Raw genomic sequence first — 17006 nt, 5'->3', positions numbered from 1 at the left:
CAAGATTTTGACCCCACTTATTAAGAAATCACGTTCTTTTTTACTTGACACCCAGGATTTCATTACTAAAGTAAGTCAGAATATACCGACAGTGAACACAATACTAATAACCATGGATGTTAATAGCTTGTACACGTCCATAGAACACCAGAAGGGCATTGAAGCAACAGCTAATCTACTCCAAACACAATCTATACTTACTGGTCAACAACAAGCATTTTGTCTAGCCCTTCTCTCCACAGTACTACATGAGAATTTCTTTCTCTTTGGTGACACATTTTATATACAGAAACGGGGTACCGCGATGGGGGCGAATGTGGCCCCCCCGTATGCTAATGCCTACATGACCTACTTTGAGGAGACGTACGTGTACCAACATCCTCTTTTCCAGCAACATGCCCAGGTGTGGCTACGCTTCATCGACGATATTTTTTGTCTATGGAGCGGACCCACTTCCAGTGCAGAAGCCTTTCACCAGCATCTTAACAATATATATCCCGAATTGAGCTTCACCATGCAAATTGATAATAACAAAATTAGTTTCCTGGACACCCTAGTACTCAAAGATGAAGATGGCAACATATCTTTTGATTTATATAACAAACCGACCGATAGAAACAGTCTCCTACTATATTCCAGTAACCACCCAAAAGCCACTAAGAAATCATTACCACGCTCTCAACTAACTCGCGTAGAACGCATTGTTAGTGATTCTTCCACTAAAACAAAGAGATTAGATGAAATGACCAAGAAATTTGTTGAGAGAGGTTACCCCAATCATTCCTTTACACAGAAACCCAAACCCTCAGACACGACCAACTCACAGTCGCAATCGTCCAGACGTATACCTAGTATACTCACATACCATCCTCTAACACCTAAAATACAACATATACTTAAACGGCACTGGCACATACTGACACAAGCTTACCCAGGAATAGCAGAATTCCAAACTCCGCCATTAACTTGCTACAAACGTACTAAAAATATAAGGGATGGACTGGTTCGAGCAGACATTGGTCCACTGACAAAACTGCCACGCCAGAGATTCTTAGGCACCCCACAATCAGGTACCTTCCCTTGCCTCCACTGCGCACAGTGCTCCAGTGTGATTAAAGGGAACACAGTGACACACCCACATTCGGGTAAACGTTACACTATCAATGACTTCTTTACATGTGATTCCACAAATGTGGTGTATCTCATCAAATGCCCATGCGGACTATGTTATGTGGGTGAAACTACCCAGCATATCAGAGATAGGATCTCGAAACATAAGTCAACCATAAGAACTAACCAACTACTCTTACCAATCCCTGCCCATTTTAAGGAACGGAACCATCAGATCTCATCTTTGAGATTTCAGGTACTAGAACAGATAAAAACCCCACGGAGGGGTGGAAACCAAATACAATTACTCAAACAACGGGAATCATACTGGATCCACCGCCTGGATACATTGAGCCCCAGAGGATTAAACCGGGAATGCGACTTTTTCTTTAATACATAATGGACTCTACGTTGTTATTGCTGTATTCCACTTGTCTATCTCTTTAATAATGATTATTATATGTTTTTCCTCACAGATTCGATAAAATTGGAGTATAGATCTAGACCATATGGGTGAGACAAACCTCCCCCTCCCGTTCCCCCACCTTCCTTCCCTCCCTTCCTCTACCCCACTTACCCTCTTTTCCCTCCCCTTTTCCCCTCATCCATATAACCTAATAATCATTATTTACTATTATCATATTATCAACAGTGATTATTGTAATATGATGTCATCCATATTTTCATCTATGTGATGTTTCTATTTATGTGCTTCCTTTGCTTATGTGCCTCTTCTCTGGGTGATGTCCTTGTTCTCCATGATTACACACACCAACCAGATCAGACAACAATAGTGACCCATCAGTGTCTCTCTTATAGTCAAAACGTCAAACTATTTATATAGTGCAGGCTGCGTTTCTTGTATTTTGTAGTAAGGGCATCTTCTATGCCCTCACTTGTCCGATATTCACCATTGCGCATGCGCCAACGGCATGACGTCATCGCGCATGCACGTACGCCGTCACCACTGAGATAATACACTCTAGCCTCCTTTATAAATCCCAGCGTGCGGCTCGCAGCGTTCACATCCGGTCAATGTCTCCACAGTGAATAACTACAGGTAATCGCTGATCTCTTCCTCCACAGATTTTTTACCAAGCCTCTATATTTTTATAGCCATCTCTGGACAGCACAGTAGGGGGTCCCAGCCAGACCACTTGATTTATATGAGAATACTTTACCAATATGCATATATACAGTGGCTCCCACTGATCTATAGTTTGGTGACATAAAGTGACATGACTGCTACCCCATATGTGTTGTCCATTAATGCCTTACTACGTCTTGCTGCTATGATGATACTCAGGGAACTTTCTTTCTTCTTTTATGTACATTGTTTTCGCTTTGACAGACGTTTGACCTCTAACTAATTTTATATGACTCTCATTTCATGTATCAGAACTTAAAAATGATTCTAATTGATATAATTTCTTATAGATCCCTTGACAAAGGCCAGACATATGGCCGAAACGTTGGGACACACTATACAACTGTACACTGCTCCTACCCGGATGTATTGATTATATATGTGAACATATGGAATATGAAATGATGTAAAACATCAACTAATTATTAAATTGCATTGAATCTACTTTGGTGTGCCACGAATTTCTTCACTTACTACGTGACGACCCCTCGTCCTCCGTGGGCACCCTTCACTTAATAGGGAGTGCGGATCTCATTACCTCCTATAAATATGTGACAGTGGCCTGTTCCAGTGGTGGGTGACGTGAAGCCTGATTCTCTGCTATGACATGAAGACTGATTCTGTGCTGACATGAAGCCAGATTCTCTGTTACGGGACCTCTATCCTCTGTCTGGGTGCCGGGGTCTAAGTATGTGACAGTGGCCTGTTCCAGTGGTGGGTGACGTGAAGCCTGATTCTCTGCTATGACATGAAGACTGATTCTCTGCTGACATGAAGCCAGATTCTCTGCTATGGCATGAAGAGACTGATTCTATGTGATTCTATGAAGAGACCCATTCTATGTTTCTATGTTTCTATGTCTCTATTCTCTGCTGACGTGAAGCCAGATTCTCTGCTATGGGACCTCTGTCCAATTGATATTGGTTAATTTTAATTATTTTTTTTTTATTTTAATTCATTTCCCTATCCACATTTGTTTGCAGGGGATTTACCTACATGTTGCTGCCTTTTGCAGCCCTCTAGCTCTTTCCTGGGCTGTTTTACAGCCTTTTAAGTGCCGAAAAGTTTGGGTCCCCATTGACTTCAATGGGGTTCGGGACGAAATTCGGGTCGGGTTCGGATCCCGAACCCGAACATTTCCGGGAAGTTCGGCTGAATTTCTCAAACCCGAACAGCCAGGTGTTTGCTCAACTCTAGTTATTATCTTACAACATAGGCACCGACTTTTCCCACATTTGTAGCTGCCTGTTTTTTTAGGGGGTAGGAGTGGGCCAACTGTAATGGCTTTTTTGTGTTGCTGTTTTAGGCGTAGAAAGTGGATGCGCTGAAGTTATGCAGAGGCATGCGCCTCTTCATAACTTCGGCGGATACCCCGCTAGCTACAGGCTTTTATTATGACCGGCGTCTAAAACGCCGGTCCTAATAAATGTGCCCCTTAATTTCAACAGAACTTAAAGAGAACCTGTCACCTCACCACCTGGTGGCCAGGACTGTGGGAGTGCACATAGGCCAGTGCCTTTTCCTATATTGTGTAAGCACGACCACCGCTGCTGGATTACAGGGTGGTCGTAACCATGGAAATGAGCAGTTTACAATGTGACTGAAAAATTAATCAAGACAGCAAAGGAGGCAATATGGACAATAACAATACATTAGTAATTGCCTTGTATTAAATTTCTCTACATGATAAATGCCATTTGCTGAAGTGAGACAAGTGTTTTTGCCCAAAGAAAATTTTGTTCTCCTTTTTGTTATTTTTTTATTTAGTTTTGTTTGGATGAATCAATATAAAAGTGTTTTTGTGCTTCAGGGTATTAAACATTGATATTTTTAATTTAACATATATATTGCTATATCACATTTTTAATAAGAGGAATTAATGAAATTGCTGGACCAATTGATGGGAAGATCATGAAACCAGCCATGGAATGCCCAGTGTATAGGAGCCAAAGACACTCCTTTGTGAGTCCAGAAGACTGGAAAGCAACAAAATAGTCTCCCATTTGAAAGGCTGACCTTTCTCCCCTGGCAACTAGAGATGAGTGAATTTTTCAAAAATTCGATTTGCCGTTTCGCCACATTTGTTTGAAAAAATTAGCGAATTACGTAAAAAAAAACTGCTATTTCCTGGCTGCAGAGAGCCTTTAAAGTGGTGTAGAACACTGTGCCTTGCAGTTACACACATATGGAGTCTGCTTTGGTAGTGAAATAATACTGTGAGTTTGTATGACATGCAGATGACAGGCGTCACTCTTAGAATCACTGCACACTGCACTTATTTGGGCAGTTACAAGGCCAAAACTGACCAAATAACTCAAGTATGAACTCAGCCTTACAGGTCGATGTTAGCGCCAAGACACTCCGTGTGCTGTCCGCATCCGTTGCTCCGTTCAGTAGACCTGCAAAAATTATATATCATGTCCTATTCTTGTCCGTTTTGCTGACAAGAATAGGCATTTCTATAAAGGACCAACCGTGTTTTGCAGATCAGCAATTTGAGGACCGCAAAACACGGCACGTTTGTGTGAACAAGCCCTTTATCTGAAGATATGCTAACAAATCAGAGGCCTTTGGCTAAAACTTCTCAAAGGGGTATTCCGGTAGGTGAAAGTTATCCTGCTCTATCCATTTCTATGGAAGTTCCGGAGATAGGCGAGTACAGTGCTTGGCTATCTCCGGAACACCCACAGAAATGAATGGAGCGGCCGTGCGCTTGTGCGACCGGCCGCGCAGGTCATTTCAGGGGAGCAGCAGGGGGCTTGCCGGGGGTACAGGGCCCCGTTCTTGTGATTGGTGGGGGTCCCACTGGTAGTACCCCCACCAACCTGATCTGATAACTTTTTCCTACCCCAATACCCTTTTAAAGGTATATAACTAAATTAGTACATACTGTATATCAACTAATGATTTAATACCTTGTGCAATCTATCTCTAAAAGGAGATGTTAAGATTAATATGCCTAATGTAGTTGTATATCTGATAATTCCAGTCTGGCTCAACATCTTCCTCCTTGAGTCAGCCTCTACACATTAAAGTGGTTTTCTGGGAGTTTTATACTGATGTCCTATCCTCTGGATAGGTCATCAATATCTGATCAGTGGTGGTCTGACATCCGGGACCCTCGCTGATCAGCTGTTTGAGAATGCAACAGACCTTCTCACAGTTTACCAATCAGAGCGCTGTACATTGTATAGAGCTGCGCCTAGGCCATGTGACCAATGAATGTGATGTCACATGGCCTAGGGAAAGCTGAGAGAAAGCTGTGGCACTACTGCCTTCTCAAACAGATGATCGGTGGGGGTCCCGGGTGTAGAGATGAACGAAGAGCCAATAAAAGTCGCAAGTTTTTGCGCAGTTTAAGCGATTGCGCAAAAATGTGCGACTTTTTCACTCCATTATTCTGACTTGAGCTAATGATAATTCTGGCCCTTTATCTCTAGACCTCCATACATTTCCATGGGATTAAGTGATTTGCTTGTGTGAAGATTGGTGCTTATCTTATTAAACAATACCACAATGGCACAGTTGACCCAACATCTGGTATTAGCATAATTGAATTGGATCAAAAAATAGATGTTCCTATCACCACACAGCCTCCCAGATTCAGCTGATTGTGTTGACTCTTGGTTTCTCTATGTGGGACGCTGGTCTGGGGCTTGTATCCTGAAAGCTTCTTGCCTTAACTATCAGCCACGCAGATAGGAAGACTGTTGTAACCGTCTCTGTGTGGTTGGTGATTGAACCTGCTTGGTCGCTGCATCATAAATTTTGGTGATGCTATGGCTGCTGTGTGTTTAATCCATAAAGTCGAGTTCCTATAGAAGCACAGAAAAGCAGAGTAAATATGTGGTTGGAAACCAACTGTTTCAGATTGATAGACAAAACCTGCGGGGTAAAATATCTGCCCATTAACGGCATATCCATATCAAAAATGTCACATCCGAAGAGAGCGAAGCTCGCCTACTAAAGTGAAAGGAGAGAGCAGCCCAACGTCAGCCACTTCCCCCTTTTCTGGCTGTGTGTGACAGGGTCCCTTTCTTGGAAATTTTGGACATTTTACTGCAGATTTTGCTGACATTCCACAGTGGATTTCGGTGCAGATTTACCAAAGATCTAACCCTACGCATTGCAAACGGTGAAATATACAGTGGAAATCTGTAGCATAAATTGAACCAATCAGATTCTATCTTTTATTTTGGACAGCCCCTTTGGAAAATGAAATGAGGAATCTGATTGGTTGCTATGGGCAACTAAGCCAGTTCTACTTTACACCAGTTTGATAAATGACCCCCTTAATTCTTCTCTGCACCAATCCTGATTCCTATTCGTTTTGAATGTGTACTCTTTGTGGAAGCTTCCATGCTGATTTTTTTTAGATGAGGTATTGGACATTTCAAAGACAATGTATAATAAACTGGTTATACTAAAATCTTGTTAATGTGATAGTTTGGTCGATCGCTACTTATTGGCACCAAAAGAAAAGTCCACTGGAATCTGTGTAAATTCAGATGTAGCAAATGGACTTGAGGGCATGGGTGTGCATATTACACCTCAAATCTGTCATTACACCCCCTAACTTACTATTGTTAGGGCAGCTTTTAAATGCCATAGTGATTAGGGGCCTTTCTAGTGACAAGTATATTGTAGAGTCTCCAGTCAGTCAAGAAAGGGTTAAAGTGCATGAGGTAGGTATCAATAATAAGCCCCTGTAGTAACTATGGCAACTGTGCTGCTGATGTCATAGATGCATAGGTCTATGACATAAAGAACCCACAGATGAAGGTTCCATAACAGGAGGACAAACGGCCATTTGCAGAGCAATGCTTGATGTGTCTGGAGACCTGGAGCTTCACCATCTGTAGAGGGAGGAAGGGGACGCCCGCCTAACCAGCCAGATCAAGTCTAAAAAGTTGAGAGGTATGCTGACATGTGAATTAGGCTTAAAGGGGTTGTCTCACTTCAGCAAGTGGCATTTCTTATGTAGAGAAAGTAAATACAAGGCACTTACTAATGTAGTGTGATTCACCATATTACCTCCTTTGCTGGCTAGATTCATTTTTCCATTACATTATACACTGCTAGTTTCCATGGTCACGACCACCCTACAATCCATCAGTGGTGGTGGTCGTGCTCGCACACTATAGGAAAAAGCACTAGCCTATGTTAGGTCTTACGGTACCAACCACCAAATATGTAGGTCAGCACTTTTTCCTATAGTGTGCAAGCACGGCCACCACTGATGGATTTCAGGGTGGTCATAACCATGGAAAAGAGCAGTGTATAATGTGAAATGTGGAAAAATGAGTCCAGCCGAACGAAGCAATATGGATAATGACAATAAATTAGTAAGTGGTTTGTACTAACTTCCTCTACATAATAAATGCTATTTGCTGAAGTGAGACAACCCCTTTAAGATGACCGTGGTCAGGCCGGGAAATACAAAGAAAAAAGTATACTATTAGACTCTGCCATAGGTGCTATTACACTTCTGCACATGTCTGACCTGGAGGCCTTTGTTAATGGCACTACACAATTTTGTTGCAACGTGCTGACATTGGAAGCCCCTTTCGTCTCTTAAACTCCTTAGATGATACGGTTGCTATTGTTTGCAGCATCCAAGGCATTAAACAGCCAGGCCTGGAGCCTGGTTTTCAGTCAAAACTGGCCTCCCACAGCGACCACACAGGAACAACTTCTGCTATTATGTCAATTGGCTGGAACTACATAGTTCCCATGATGTATTAAAATGTCACAGGGTGAGAAGGGGTTAACAAGTTATGGTAAGGTCTAGTTCACACAAACGTTTTTTTTTGCGAGTGTACGGGCCGTTTTTTTGTGTTCCGTATACGGTCCATATACGGAACCATTCATTTCAATGGCTCCGCATTAAAAACGGAATGTGTTCCGTAAGCATTCCGTTTCCGTATTTCCGTTCCTTTCAAAGATAGAACATGTCCTATATTTGGCCACAAATCAAGTTCCGTGGCTCCATTCAAGTCAATGGGTCCGCAAAAAAATGGAACACATACGGAAATGCATCCGTATGTCTTCCGTATCCGTTCCGTTTTTGCTGAACCATCTATTGAAAATGTTATGCCCAGCCCAATTTTTTCTATGTAATTACTGTATACTGTACATGGCATACGTAAAAACGGAACGTAAAAACGGAAAGAAAACGAAAACACAACGGAACTCAAAAACGGAACAACGGATCCGTGAAAAACGGACCGCAAAAAACTATGAAAGCCATACGTTCGTGTGAACTAGGCCTAAGGCTGTATTCACACCTGTGTTGTGTTTTCTGTCATATGAAAAGGTAACCAGTACATTGCTGCCACCTAGTGGAGGTGTGAAATACATTTTAGTTACAAAGGAAAAAACTGCCCCATTTTCACACTGGAGAAATGCATCTACTGTAGCTACTAATTAGTGGAAATTACACAAGGCCATTGAGCCTTTCAGTGCAATCTTTTCAGAGAACTGATCCCTAACATGCTGAACCGACATGTCTGAATTCTATTACCGTACAATCCTAAACGCTCTGAGCTCTATAAAACCTCATTCACACCTCAGTGTTCCACGTGTGTGCGCTGTACATGTTCTCCACGGACAGCTCACGTCCTCATTCATTTTAATGTGTGTATTCACACATCAGAGCTTTAGCACGGTCCGTGGGTCTGTGTTTTCAGCACGGATAAATGCTCTACTTTGTCCGTGTTTACGGATCCATCATGCCCATTATAGTCTGTGTATCTGTGAAAACCACGAATGCGACACGGATCCCACAGGGTTTCAGGGATCATTAGGAAGAGATGCTTTGAAAATTATTTTTCAGCTGTGCAGTGTCAGTGAAACACGGATGACACACGGACAGCAAAATATGCGCACACGGACCACACATGGATCCTTTACAGATATCTTCATGGAGGCATCACTGACCTCCTTTTCACAGATTTAGGGAGCATTCACACGACCGTATTGGTTTTGCGGTCCGTAAATCACGGATCCATGTGTTCCGTATTTCTTCAGTTATCTTTCCTTTTCCGTTCCGCAAGTCCGTATAATACGGACGTGGTGCATCCATGTGTCATCCGTTTTTCACGGTCCGCAAAAAACTGAAATGGGACTGAAATGGGGTTTCCTAGAATGTTATCAGTCCAGGGGTCCGTTAAAAACGGATGACACACGGATGCATTTCCGTGTGCTATCCGTTTTTCACGGACCCAATGACTTTCTATGGGGCCACAGACCGCGATTTGCGGCCAAGTATAGGACATGTTCTAAAAAAAAGGAACGGACACACGGAACGGACACGGAACGGACACGGAACGGACAGCACACGGTTGAGAATAAAAGGCATACCGCAATTTTCACGGACCTATAGAAATGAATGGGTCCGTGCATTGTCCGTCAAAATTGCGGAACGGACATGGAAGAAAAACATGTTCGTGTGAATGCTCCCTTAAGCACGGATGTGTAAATGAGGCTTAAGGCACACTGTCAGTTTTTAGTGGCCATTTTCCAAACATTTGTGCATCCCTTTTTTGTCTGTCTGTCTGTTTTTAATGCCCGTTTTGCTTCTGTTATTCACGGCTGTTAAAAATTGCTTTTTTCTTTTAAACAAAGATCCCAACCCCTGCAGTGCCCTCAGTGTACATAATACCCCCCAGCAGTAATAATGTCCCCCATAGTGGTCCCCAGCAGTAATAATATCCACCATAGTGCCCCCCGGCAGAAATAATGTCTCCCATAGTGGCCATTAGCAGTACTAATGTTCCCCATGGTGGCCCATAATGTTTGCCATAGTGACCCCTGCAGTAATAATGCCCCATAGTGGCTCCCTGCTGTAATGTTTCATTTCAGCAAAAAAAAGAAGAAAAAATATATATACTCACCTCATCCTCTTGCTCCTCTATTGAATGAAAAGGACCTGCTGAAGGACCGGCGCTCAGCGTGATGACGTCATCGCACGCTCCCAGCGCGACAGAACCTCTTTAATCAAAAGAGGAGTTACTGTCTCTTTGTGTGAAAGTGGATGAGGTGAGTATCACAAAATATGCAATGGGCGGCCGCGCCACAGGGCCCTCTATGTCGCGTCCCAGGTGTAGGAACGGCCGAGTGGTATAGGGTGGCCTAAAATGTCCCTTTATGTGAGGTGTGAGTGTCACGGTGCTCCTACCTGGATACGGCTGGACCAAAGGCGTTGGCTACGAAGCAAACAAATAGGGGGAATAGTTGAGGGATAAAAGAATAACTTGAGTCCAGATCTTGAGATGCAGTTCCAACTTTGCCTTGGTCCCAGCAGGCTTTAACATTAAGACTCTGGCAGGCAAACTCATCACTGCTACATTTGTTGCTCTCTGGCTCTGCTGTACTATCAGGCTGGCTGTATAACTTTGCTTCTTCTTTATGCTGCACAACACTTAGTAGTCTGACTCTATGTTTGGCAAGGAAATACTCCTCCTGGCTCCTGAGGCTTCAAGCTTTGGCCTCCATGTCCAGCAGAGTTAAGGGTGCTCTGGATGGCTTGGCTTGGGCATGTTCAGGAGAAACGTGCCCAGCACACCCTCGCTTGGCAGGGGGTAAGCTGGAACTGACTCTCACTAATCCCAACCCTTCCTGCAGGAAGTGGGACTGGCCCACTCCTCCACCGAGGGAGTATAGAATGGAATGGAGTGCTCCATTCTACCTAACTATAGCTCTGCCGTTTTTTTTTTGCCACCTCTTGGTAAACCAGGCAAATTGCATTTAAACACAACAGTTGCAAATATTAGAAATGCACAGTGAAGTGGACCTGAAATAAATACACAAGATGACATGATATTAGCACATTACAGATAGTAGCGGCATGAAGAAGTGGTAATGCCACTCTGGGGCGTTACATATACACTGCTCGTTACCATGGTTATGACCACCCTGTAATCCTCTCTGGTGACTAGGACTGTGGAAACTCACATAGGCTGGTGCTTTCTCGTATAGTGTGCAAGCAGGGCCACCACTGATGGTTTACAGGGTGGTCGTAACCATGGGAAAAAGCAGTGTATAATGTGATGGAAAAATGAATCCAGACAGCAAAGGAATTGAAGTTGAATAGGTCTCGATTCATCATGGCCACCGCACGGACATTGCCCGTGCATTAGGGACCGCAAATTGCAGTCCCCAATGCACGGAACGACCGCACAACGGCCGTGTGCATGAGGCCTAAGGCTGAGTTCACATGTATTTTAAGCATCTGTTATGCACATGTTGCCTTCATTTTAGCCATTTCCGTTATTTTAGACTTCGAAAAATGTAGGAATTTTTTCCCTCTAAAATAACGGATCCCAGACGGAAATGGCTAAAAAGGATGCAACACGTGCATAACTGAGCATAACAGATGCTTAAAATACAGAAGAACGGAAAGCTAAACGGTGATGTGAACCTGGCCTAACAGGCACTCCAGCACTAAGATCCCGTTGGAGATTGCCAATACTTAAAAAAAAATCAGGATTATTGGATTTCATTCACACTTGACATAAGTGCAGGAATTCATCAAGATTAGTATTTGAAGATAAAAAGTGATCAGGAAGGTAATGTCCCCTTTAACTCTGATGTTGACATCACCATGGCAACTGCAGTAAACAGCTGTTGGTCGGCTTGAATCTAAAAATCATCGGTTGGCTCCTCTGGAGATGAAACAGATTTTATGGTTAGTGATGAATTACGGCTATGTGAATAAAAAATATAAATATGCTTGATACTTTTATTACCCAAATTGCCCAAATTGCTGTTGCAGAGATATCTTAATGAATATGCTAATTAGGGTCTCGGTGCACGATTTGGGAATACTTTTTATACTTCTTTTTGCAACCCTTTAAGAATCTCCATTGGGCTGAGACTACATGTACATTTTTTATGTGACGACATCAACAAACTCACAGAAAATGACAGAATGTTGGAAATGAGTGAGTATCAGAAGTTGCAGTTGTCCAGTTCACTTAGCAAATGAAAGGTGAGGTGTGACAAGTTACAATGGACATCGGGGTCACTCGTTGTTTGATACAAGGTTGAGACACGGGGTCCATCCTGATAGACAGTATGTGTTAAAGAGTCCAACAACTGCTCCAATATTTATGTCATGTTTTCTTTTTAATTCAGACACAATCTTCAGTCTCCGCAGTCTTCACAGAGAACCTTCTCACGGACCACAGGATAGGATAAGTGTTGCCTTTATGTTGTGTATATAGGACAGGTATAATCTTTATAGTTAGTCTGTATATAGGGTAAGTGTATATAGCGTATGAATAAGGTGTAGTGTAATAGTGTGTATATAGGATAACCGTAATGTATATAGCGCATGTGTGTAGGATAAGTGTAATTTATATAGTGTCTGTATATAGTGTAAGTGTAGTGTATATAGTGTATGTATAGGGCATGTGTAGTTAATATAGTGTGTACACATGATAAGTGTAGTGAATAGAGTGTATTTGTAATGTAAGTGTAGTCTACATACAATGTACATAGGATAGGTGTAATCTATATAGTGTGCTTATAGGATAAGCGTAATATATTTAATGTCTGCATATAAGGTAAGTGTAGTATATTTAGCGTTTATATAGAATAAGCAATCTATATAGTGGCTGCATATAGGAAAAATGTAGTGTATATAGTTTATATATAGGGTAAGTGTACTGTATATAGCATATATATAGTGTAGTCTATATATAGGATAACAGTAGTCTTTAAGTTTTATATATAAGATAAGTGTAATCTTTATAGTTAGTCTGTATATTGGGTATGTGTAGAGTATATAGTGTATGTATAGTATATATAGTGTTTTTATAGGCTAAGTGTTGTGTAATTTATACAGTGCCTGTATATTGGCTAAGTGTAATATATATATATATATATATATATTTATATTTATTGTTTGTGTATGGAATATGTTGTCTATATGGTGTGTACATACGGTAAGTGTAGTGCATATAGTGTGCATATATGATAGTTATTCTATATAGTGTCTGTATATAGGGTAAGTGTAGTGTATATATGTTATATATGTAGGGTAAGTGTAATGTATATATTTTATGTATAGAATAAGTGTAATTTATATAGGTTCTGTATATATAAGCGTAATCTTTTTAATGTCTGTATATAAGGTAAGTGTAGTATATATAGTGTTTATATAGGATAAACAATTTATATAGTGTCTGCATATAGGATAAACATAGTGTATATAGTTTATGTATAGGGTAAGTGTATTGTATATAGTATATCTGCATAGTGTAGTCTATGTAGTATGTATATAGCATAAATGTAGTATTTATGTTTTGTATATATGATAAGTGTAATCTTTATAAATAGTCTGTATATTAGGTATGTGTAGAGTTTATAGTAAATGTATAGTGTATATAGTGTTTGTACAGGGTAAGTGTTGTTTAATTTATATATTATCTGTATATAGGGTATGTGTAGTATATATATATATATATATATATATTATATGTGGGGTAAGTGCAATGTATATATTGTATGCATAGGATATGTGTAATTTATATAGTTTCTGTATATGGGGTAAGTTTAGTGTATATAGTGTATGTATATGATGTGTAGTCATTATAGCATTACATATGGTAAGTGTAGTGTATATATAGTGTGTATATAGGATAAATTATCTATAAAGTGCCTGTATATAGGGTAAGTGTAGCTTATATAGTTTCTGTATAGTCTATATAGTGTGTGTATAGGTAAGTGTAGTGTATATAGTGAATGTGTAAGGTAAGTGTAGTCTAATTAGTGTGTACATAGGATAGGTGTAATCTATATAGTGTGCTTATAGGATAAGCGTAATATATTTAATGTCTGTAAAAAAGGTAAGTGTAGTGTATATATAGCGTGTATATAGGATAAGCAATCTATATAGTGTCAGCATATAGGATTCATGTACTGTATATAGCATATGTATAGTGTAGTCTTTGTAGTGTGTATACAAGTGTAATCTTTATAGTTAGTCTGTATATTGAGTATGTGTAGAGTATATAGTATATATATAGTGTATGTAGTGCTTGTATAAGGTTAGTGCTGTCAATATTGTGTGTATGGGGTTTGTGTACAGTATATAGTGTATGTATAAGGAAAGTATAATGTATATAGTGTACATTTAGGGTACATGTACTCTATGTAATGTATGTATAGAGTAATAATAGTCTAGTGTATATTTACGGTAAGGGTAATCTATATAGTATATAAATCAGGTAAGTGTAATGTAATATATATATATGTATATAAATATATATATATATATATATATATACTGTGCATAAACAGGATAAGTGTAGTCTATATAGTGTATGTGTATGTACAGGATAAGTGTAATTTTTATAGTGTCTGTATATGCGGTAAGTGTAGTGTGTATAGTGTATGTATATGATATGTGTAGTTAATATAATGTGAGCATACGGTAAGTGTAGTGCATATAATGTGTATATATGATAATTAATCTACATAGTTTATGTGTAGAGTATATAGTAAATGTATAGTGTATATAGTGTTTGCACAGGGTAAGTGTTGTTTAATTTATATATTATCTGTATATAGGGTATGTGTAGTGTGTGTGTATATATATATATATTTATTATGTGGGGTAAGTGTAATGTATATATTGTATGTATAGGATAAGTGTAATTTATATAGTTTCTGTATATGGGGTAAAATGAGTGTATATAGTGTATGTATTTAACATGTGTAGTCATTATAATGTTACATACATCATGTGTAGTTTATATAGTGTGTGTGCGTGTGTATATATAGGATAATTAATCTATAAAGTGCCTGTATATAGGGTAAGTGTAGTATATTAAGTGTATATATAGTGTATATAGTGTGTGTATAGGGTAAGTGTAGTGTATACAGTTTATGTGTAAGGTAAGTGTAGTCTAATCTATTTAATGTCTGTAAAAAAGGTAAGTGTAGTGTATATAGTGTGTATATAGGATAAGTAATCTATATAGTGTCAGCATATAGGATTAATGTAGTGTATATAGTATATGTATAGTGTAGTCTCTGTAGTGTGTATATAGGTGTAATCTTTATACTTAGTCTGTATATTGAGTATGTGTAGAGTATATAGTATATATATCGTGTATATAGTGCTTGTATAGGGTGAGTGTCGTCAATATTGTATGTATAGGGTATGTGTACAGTATATAGTGTATGTATAAGGCAAATATATTGTATATAGTGTATATTTAGGGTACATGCACTCTATGTAATGTATATATTGTAATAATAGTCTAGTGTATATTTACGGTAAGTGTAGTCTATATAGTATGTATATCAGGTAAGTGTAATGTAGTATATATATACTCTGCATACACAGGGTAAGTGTGGTGTATATAGTGTATGTGAAAGGTAAGTGTAGAATATGTATAGCGTAAATGTATGCAGTGTGTATATAGGATCAGTGTAATTTATATAGTGTCTGTATATAGGTTAAGTGTAGTGTATATAGTGTATGATATCACTTCCTGCGTGATATACATAAAATGTTACACAGTAATAGGAGAAAAGTTCTGTTCTAAATTTTACATTTTAGAAAAATCAAAGCTTGGCCTCCGCCACATAATGCACCAAAAACAAAAAAGCTTTTCTTCTGCAGTGACTGACTATACAAACATTGCATGGTGTACCAGTTACAATCAATATTGTTATAACATTACATGGGTTGAATTCTATTTCATATATTAAATTCACATCTGTTTTGTTAGCCCTTTTGCAGTGCTTAATCCCTCCTTGTTTAGGTGGGTCCCTACACTAACACGTTATACATATAACAGGATATATTGAGTGTAACTGGTGTTATCACTTGCAGTGTGATTTTACATTATTTTATATACAGTAGTCAGTTGTTATAGAGAAAGACCAATATTCTGCTTATCAGTTTGGCTTTTCAAATTAATAGTGTAAATCATGTTATTAAAAAAAAAAGAGTCTTAGTGTAGGGACCTATCTGAATGAGGTCGCCTTGACGTGGCAGATGGGCTCACACAATGTCATCAGATTGTGTGCTAAGAACCTCATATTTTTAAAAGTGTGGGTGACAAGATTCTTCTGAGAGTTTTTGAGCTTCCATATCTTAAGGAATTAATCAGTTGTCCCTCTTGAAGCATAGATACGTTCATAGAGATAGATGGCATAATTTATTTTTATTAAGGCTACACCATGAGTGGGCAGCACGGTGGCTCACTGGTTGGCACTGGTGCCTTGCAGTGCTGGGGTCCTAGGTTCGAATCTGACCAATAACAACATCTGCATGGAGTTTGTATGTTCTCCCTGTGCTTGTGTGTGTTTCCTCCAGTTTCCTCCTACACTCCAAAGACATACTGATAGGGAACTTAGATTGTGAGCCCCATTAACCACCTCCGGACCGCTGTACGCACAGACGCGTCCTGGAGGTGGTTGATTCATTCCGCCTGGACGCATATACGCGTCATCTCGCGAGATTTCCTGTGAACGCGCGCACACAGGCGCGCGCGCTCACAGGAACGGAAGGTAAGAGAGTTGATCTCCAGCCTGCCAGCGGCGATCGTTCGCTGGCAGGCTGGAGATGTGTTTTTTTTAACCCCTAACAGGTATATTAGACGCTGTTTTGATAACAGCGTCTAATATGCCTGCTACCTGGTCCTCTGGTGGTCCCCTTTGTTTGGATCGACCACCAGAGGACACAGGTAGCTCAGTAAAGTAGCACCAAGCACCACTACACTACACTACA

Source organism: Bufo bufo, chromosome 5 (assembly GCF_905171765.1).
Source record: "Bufo bufo chromosome 5, aBufBuf1.1, whole genome shotgun sequence".
NCBI classification, from domain to species: Eukaryota; Metazoa; Chordata; class Amphibia; order Anura; family Bufonidae; genus Bufo; species Bufo bufo.
Note: the sequence above shows the minus strand (reverse complement) of the source record.